Here is an 8,344-nt window from a genome sequence, read left to right on the forward strand (position 1 = left end):
AGGTGGCAATGCTGCTTCGTTTATTCTGTGAAATTATTATAGTAATAATCTTGTTACGTCACAAGCTGTGACGTGTTCCCATTTAACCAATTCCCAATAGTTTCCACGCGGGCGATTCATTTATTCGTCGTTACAACCTGTTATTTCTGTTTTCAATTTTTAATTAAGTAATTATCGATGAGGATAAGTTGATTCTCCTGAGAACGTTACGAAAAATAATTTGTAATTTTATAATATTTATACTTTTATATTATCTTTTATTCGATTATCGTATATGCAAGAGATGAGAGACAAGACCGTCTCGTCTTTTAACTCTTTAACTTCGTTCTTGAGATTAAGGAGAGACAAACAGGCGGACAGACAACAGTCAGATGAGAATGAAAATTTAAAGGTCTGCAATTTTTTCAACTTGAAAAAGAGTTTTTATTTAATTAGACAATTAATTGCTATTCTTATGTTTAAATGCGATTGAAAACGACGAAATAAAACAATCTTTAATTTATATGAACGTTTTTTTTAAACAAAATATTTATTTTAAATTAATTTCTGAAACGAATGTTTAATGATTCGTTGAGAAAAAATTCATACTGTTATTCAATAACTAAAGCTAGGACAGTTTAATACTATTACATGAACGTTATAACTATTTAAATTGTTTTAATACCTATATGCGGGGACGTCAAGAGATTTTATGAGGCCTTGGAGTAGAGCGTGCGCCCTTTGCCTCAGCCAGACCCTTTAATTATTTTTTGAACGAGGGAATCGAGAAATTTTTGTTTATTAATGAAAAGTAGTCTAAAAATTTGATTGTTTTTAGCAGTAGGACCATACTGGCCTCTTACGTTTTTTCAGAGCTCGAATATAACCCCAGCTCACATCTCTCGTGGGCCTTGACCAATTGCTATCTTATAAAATATTTTTTCACAAATATAATTACCGCTCCAACATCCTGCATACTCGTAGATGATTGAAGTTGGCATCACATGTTCGACAACAAATATTTTATTTATGTAGATTATCTGTGTATTTCCTGTACGGTGAAAAATTGTACGTTTCCCTAATTACATTAGTAATTACCTGAACGTTTTGCACCAGTAAACCAAAAGTAACATTACGTGAGGTATACTTAATATATACATAATAAAGGGTAAATCCTTCGTATTTATCGGACTGGATCCATCTATAGATTTAGATGCAATATGTACCTAAAGTAGTGTATTTGTCATGACGAAAACTTATTTTTGCGTAACGTTACTGTATTCTGTAATCCCTTATTCTAATCTACTTAATAATATTACTCGAGGGTTCAATGTATTAAATATATGAAAACAGTAACAGAAGTGCTAAATGTTCTATGTACCGAATCTGTGCGTATAATTACCAAATGAGGTCTGTAACTAAAGTTTACAAATCCACTCTAATTATATAAAATATTTAGCTTAAAATTGTAGCGACACTTTTTTCTGTCACGTAAAAGCAAACAAAAATGGCGGCACTCGAAATTGCCTCTGGCTTTGCTTCCCTCCTGGCACTCGAAGCCAGGAGGGAGCAAAGCTAAGAGGGTGTTGTATATAGAGGGTTCTCTCTTCCTGGTCTTGAATCATCACGAAAGTTTTGTTACAAGTAGTCTATATTAGAAAGAATGAATGAACTTCGACCAGCTATTTTTTTTAATGTTGGTTTTCTTTAAATATTAACGTTTATAGAAAGAGAATTTAAACTGAAATTAATTAACAATTTTTCAAAATAAAAATTTAATTAAACCGAATAAAATAAGCTACATATTCACATCTAATTTGTGATTAAACGCTTACCGATTTTGATATTGCAACACTCATTTTCTGTGCACATCTGTTAATTTCCCTTTAAGCCAGGTGGTTGATAAATTCGTGTAAACTTTCTAAACCACAAAATTATTTTAATTTTTTTCATTTTAAGATTTATCAAATCATAAAAGTACACAAAGTTAATACTTTTAACAAATTCGTATGTAATTTTTAACTATTAACGAAACTTCTTTTTTTGATTATGATGTAGGCCTAAATAGAATATACGAGAAACTGGAACAAACTGTAATGTGATACGAATATAATGTCTATATTGAAATGAGGCTGTAAATTATGTTAATTATCGGATTTTTCTCTTGTTTATGCCACTATTTTTGCACGCTTACTCTAATACATTCCGTTGTTGCGCTTTGAAAACACTTGACAAACGACAAAAACTTTAAATTCAGACGATATTTAAATGTATGAAATGCAGTTTTTATTCTGTCATAATCGTTATTTGTTTTCTTATGAAATGACTAACTTTACAGTTTTAGATACAATTTTATTATTGTTATATTGTTAATATATCTCGAGGCATTGTGTTTAACTCGCAAATAAAAAATATTTGCGTAGCATTTTCTTGACATATTTTGACATATACATTCATTATGCCAATATTGCTAAACAAATAACTAAATTACAAAAATGTTAACAGATATATTGGTCACGATGATGTAAGGCTCCTGGAAACAGAGGAATTTTACCTAAGACCCGTTGTTCCTTTTCTGCAAAAGCATCCGAATCTTCTCTTACCAAACAAAAGAAGTTATCTCTGCAACGCGTTTTTTCTAAAAAATCCAATCTTACTAAGATATACTTCGTCTTACGAAATTTCGTTTAAACTTCGAGTCTACACTGCACGACGTTTCATCTCTCTCTAGGGAAAATTTGTGATCAGCTGCCGCCCCGTCTATATTCGAGCTGCCTGTAATACATCGACTCTGCCTAATCGTACTTTGGTCGTCTGTAGTCAAGTAAGAAGAGGATAACTCCGGGCAAAGGACCTACGTGGGACTTCTGGAATTGTTCCCCAGTTAGAATCGTATTTTTTATAGACGTCTCTCAGGAACAGGAAGATCTTGATTTACGGCAAGCTTTCTGATAATAAATCTGTTTATGTACTGAATTCGACCGTTTCTGTGTCGAAACAGCTTACATACGTTTCTATTTTGTTTTGAGCGACCTAACCGGTCCTCACCGACGATGGTCATTTCTCATTGAGAGATCGGCTCATTTTTGGTTTGTACCTGTACTTAAGGTATCGACTTAGAGTGTAAATCCTAGTAATCCTCGCAATGAAATTAATTCTTCACCACGCGAATATTTTTTGTTTTTCCATGATTAAGCATGTCTTATAATTCTGTTCTATACCATTTTGCATATTAGTATTAATTCAATAAAAATTAAGTGTGTACAAAATTCGGGGTTGTTTCCGTTATAAAAATAGATGTGCGACGTAACTACAGTTTTTCGTTAAATTTTGATAGTCGAAGCTGATTATTACTTCGTATTATTAAAAATATTAATATTCTGCATTAACGCAGGACGAAATTGCTGCATTTCGTGCACATCTGTCAATTTTGTTTTACGCAACGTCGTTTTGAATGCATTTAATATAAACGTAACATAAAATTCATTTTTTAAAAATTATATTTTAAAGAATTGGTAAAGGGACGAATTTATCGATTATTACATTAATTTTTCTTAATTTTCAGATTATAAATTAAGTCAGTGTTTTTCAATTTGCTGGGCGCCTTCCTAGTGGGGCGCGAGAGTATTGCAAGGGGCGCGCAGCTTATACCAAATTGACATCTTTTAATACAAATAAATAAAAAATAGTCAAATCGATGTCGAAAAATGAATCAGCAAAACGGTTATGTTTAATTCACAACTCTCGTCAGAACGACTCGGATAGGAATGCTAAAAGTTTATCTACACTCTTGCCGAAACGTCTCGACAAAAGTCGAGCCGTAGAGAATAATATACTTTATTTAATAAGGTATATTGTTTTGTAGGCCATTAAATAAATTAAAAGGCCAGTATTTTAGTTTGTTACGAAAATTGAGGAGGGAGCAACAATATTTTTTCTAGAAAGGTCGGGACGAAGGTGCAGTAAATTTGGTAACCAGTGAATTAAATGACAATAACCGAAGTTAAATACGCAGTAAATGTCATTACATTGCATAAATATGAATACAAATAGGGTGATAGTTTGTTATAGAGAACACCTCTAACTGACGTTATTTGTCGACAAACGACGTTGTCACGCGACCCATGTACAGGCACATTAGGTTGAAAAGAACAGTCTTTATGAATGAAGCTTAGTATAATAATTAGATTTATAAGGTCATATTATAAAGCAGAGGATTTCAACCTGCTGGGCAACGACTTCCAGATGTCAATAGATTTATGTAGTGGGAGATAAATTTCTATGAATCGTTTGATGTAATTGGATAATTATATTTTTAATATATTAAAATATAATACTTTTAATATATTAAAAATATAATTAAGATAACATATATAATAATAATTACTATAACCGGATAATAATCTTAAAATTATATAAATATTTTTTAAATAAGTCACAAATTTGAACTTTAATTCCGATATGTAATAAAAAATTGTAACTTATCAATTTGATTTCATTTTTCATTTTAACTTGTTTGTAATTTATTCTTAACTTATAACAGAACAAAAAAGAAAGGGTGTACTATAGATTACCACCTATGGAATTTCGGGACTTTGACTATATATTTGAACTCAGAGGACCGAGACGAGTTTAACGGTAACGTACTTTTCGGCCGGAAGCAAAAAATAAGAAAGTTATCATAGTTTTTTCGGCGATCGCGCGATGATCAGTGATCGGGAGTCGCGTCGCTCTTTACGCTAAGCCTATCGCATGTTTAACAGGCAGTCCGGCAAGTTGACCATATATACGTTCAACAAAGGCAGATGTTCATCCACGAGCACACTGATCGTCTACAGTTCGAGTTAAGTCCTTTTTGCACAGCCTCGCGCTTGTCGACCTCGGGGGCTACGGCTCCTCAGTCTCGCTGTCGCTCGCAGTCGGCTAGTACTACAAGCCGACCGCGCTATCGCAATCGGGAGTCGCGATGGTTGAACAAAAGGAAAAGAAGGGAAGTGGCGTTTGACTGTTCTTGCAATTTCTTGCTTTTCAGAGTGCTTTTTTTAAAATTTGATTGCAGACTTTATCGCAAGATAGCAGCACTAGCAACTATGGTGCCGTCTGAATGAAAGCATTAAAAAAGTATGATAACTTAAAAACTATGATAACTTTCTTATTTTTTGTCTCCTGTCCAAAAGTAGGGTATCGTTGAACTCCACTCGTGCAGAGAAGGCCCAACTACCACCGGTCAGTTCTCTGGTGGACCCAGGAGCTGAGTGTCCTGAGGAAGCACACGAAGACACTCCAGCGACACTTTCAACGATACAGAGACAATGACCTTCGGGCTATCAGGAAACCGGAGTTCCAGAGGGCCAATGCCGAGTACAAGTACAAGTTAAACGATGCTAAGAAGACCTCATGGCTCAGTTTCTGTCAGGAAATCAGTGACAAGAACCCATTCTGTCTACCCTACAAGTTAGTGGTGAGCAAACTCAAACGTAGTACGGTCTTGGGCCCATTAAAAAGCCCGATGGAACCCTAACCTCCACACAGGAGGAGTCGATAGAGGTACTGCTCCGCTCGCACTTCTTGTGCGATGAGAGTGAAGAACAGAGGCGGCTTCATAGCAATGCGGAGTTGCCCGTTCTTGAAGCCATGGCACTTCAGCCGGTGACTGACTCTGAGGTTGCCCACACCATCTGTAACCTGAGGAAAGAGAAAGCACCTGGCAATGACGGGATCACGGCCGAAATGGTAGAAGTTCTGCAACATGAACATCCTAACCTGCTCCGTGCTCTGTATCAGAGGTGTCTGCTCTTGTGTCACTTCCCAGTGCAGTGGAAGCTGGCGCGTCTTGTGTTTATTCACAAGAGTAGGCGCCCAAAGAACGAACCAAAATCTTATAGGCCTATACGTCTATTACCAGACCTAGGGAAAATTCTTGACAGAATCCTTAGTGGCAGGGTGTACTACCACCTTAAGCAAAAAGGGCTGTTGCACCCACAACAATATGGGTTCCGGCCAGACCTGCAGAGCATTACATCGGGTGGTAAACCTGGTACACCAGAACCGCCAGCAGGGTTTCCACACGTTTGTCGTTTCGATGGACGTTGCAGGGGCTTTCGACAACGTCTGGTGGCCATCCATCATGGGTGAACTGCGGAAGGCAAACCTGCTGACCAACCTAGTCTCGTTAACAAGGAGTTTCTTAAGTAACTGAACGGTAGCGTATCATACACCCAGTAGGAGTTTCGAAAAAGTACTGGAGAGGGGTTGCCCCCAAGGATCCTGTATTGGTCCACTACTTTGGAACGTTCTAGTGGACACGGCACTGTGACTAGTCTTCCCGGACGACGTCCAGCTGCAGGCTTATGCAGACAATCTGTTGTTAGTAGTTGCTGGCTACAGCCAACGCGATATGGAGCTTCGCGGCAACAAAGCCATAGAACAGCTTGTTCACTGAGGAGAGCTGCACAAGCTGTCTTTTACTCCTGAGAAATCAGACACCCTGACGGTGGCCCAGTCTGGTGTGTTGGCTCGCCGATCAATATACTGGATTTGGGGCAACCCCATCCGAAGGGTGAATGAGTTAAAGTACCTCGGTGTAATCATCGACCAGACACTATGTTGGATGTCGCATCTGAGGAGCGTCCGTGAAAGGACGAACCTCACGATAGCTGCACTATCGAGACTAGCAAGACAGGACTATGGCCTCAGCGGGCACGCGCTTAGATCCATCTATAAGATAAGTGTAGAGCGTGTTGTCTGTTACACTTGTGGTATCTGGTGGAAGGACTCCACCAACATCATGCACAGCAGGACGCTACTCACGATTCAGAGACCCGCCACACTGCGGATCACTAGAGCATACAGAACTGTGTCCATGAAGGTGGCCCTGGTTTTGGCCGGGCTGCTCCCATTGCCCATGGTTGTCAGCCAAGAGGCGGCCTTCTACAGGACAACTGTGGAGGGTATCGAGGCAAAGCATTGTAATCAGATGTACCCAGCCAAACCCAGACGTCTGACAGATGTTTTGAAGATCCATCCGGCCCACAAAATTGGACTCGACTGGGATGTCGGTAAATCGACAGGTATTGGTGTTAAAATATACACCAATGACTCTAAAGACGGTAGTTTAGTAGGTGCCATGTACTGCGTCTTTTCCGACAGGGTACAAGTGTACTGTCAGTCAATCAGATTAAACGAGGAGGCGTCCGTGTTCCAGGCAGAACTGGTGGCCCTTGAGGGAGCATCCCAGTGGATCCTACTACATCTGGATCCAGAGCCGGTAACGGTTTACTCTGACAGCCAGTCGTTGCTTCAGGCACTAAGCGACAGGTACCATAGAGACAAGCTGGTACATGAGATGAAAGGTAGGGTACTGAGGGCGATGCACGAGCGACACGTTGTTTTGAGGTGGGTCCGAAGCCACATGGGGATCCCGGGCAACGAATGTGCCGACCATCTAGCCAAGGCGGGAGCTAGGGGCCCATTTGTGACGAGGATGATAGAACCCTCGGCTACTTACATAAAAGGTACTCTACTGCAGCGATCTATGACAAGTTGGCAAGAGAGCTGGACTCTTAGTACAGTACGTAGGTCAACCTATGCCTTCGTGCCTGAAGTTGGCCTTACCCCAGTGAGTTTCTGTAGGTTAGTGATGCAGATACTGACCGGACACGAGAAGTTTCCCCACTTCAAGTCCAAATTTGGACAATAAGAAGTTGCTGCTCCTGTGGGTGTCCTCGGAACAACGCGAGACACTATTTGCTTGACTGTCCTCTTACAGAGGATTTTTGCCAAGGGGCTGGCTAAGTCAACTGGTCCAAGCAACCCGAACAAGTACTTAGAACGCTAGCAGCAAGTAAAGGAAACTTAATGAAACTAAAGGAATTAATGGTTAAGGTAATGGACTTATAAAATCCATAAGCTCAGTGGCCACACTGGGAGGGGTATCCGTTGTAGGGAGGGATGCCCTATCGCCCGTTTTATGTCTAAACGAAGTTATTTACTTATGTTATTTATGAGCTATTGACAGAGCAATACTAAAATGCAGCATTGACTGCATACATATAAAAGTTAAGCAAAGTTAGTGAGCTGAGGCTAAGAGGACAAATGGGAGCCCAGGAGAAGTTCTCGGCACCCCAACTAAATTAAAATAAAAGAGTCAATAACTATCTTCGGGTGAGAGACCAAGGCCCATGTTTAAGGCACAGTCTCTAAAACCATGTAGTGCCTTGAGGCGAAGCAGGGAAAAGAGTTACCTTATGAGGTATCGCTGAACTCGTCTCGGTCCCCTCAGTTCATTTATATACTCAAAGTCCTGAAATTCCATAGATAGTAATCTATAGTATTCCCAAAAGAAATAGTTTAATTAGTTTATTTT

At 39.0% G+C, this 8,344-nt stretch overlaps 1 protein-coding gene across 1 annotated transcript in view; it reads left to right on the forward strand.

Moving 5' to 3' along the window:
- The window catches only part of LOC136978211 (cytochrome P450 3A11-like), a 230,304-nt gene that overhangs the window by 100,654 nt on the left and 121,306 nt on the right, over positions 1-8,344 (forward strand). The gene's annotated exons all lie outside the window — the stretch shown is intronic.

Source organism: Centruroides vittatus, unplaced genomic scaffold (assembly GCF_030686945.1).
Source record: "Centruroides vittatus isolate TY-2023 unplaced genomic scaffold, ASM3068694v2 contig_5, whole genome shotgun sequence".
NCBI classification, from domain to species: Eukaryota; Metazoa; Arthropoda; class Arachnida; order Scorpiones; family Buthidae; genus Centruroides; species Centruroides vittatus.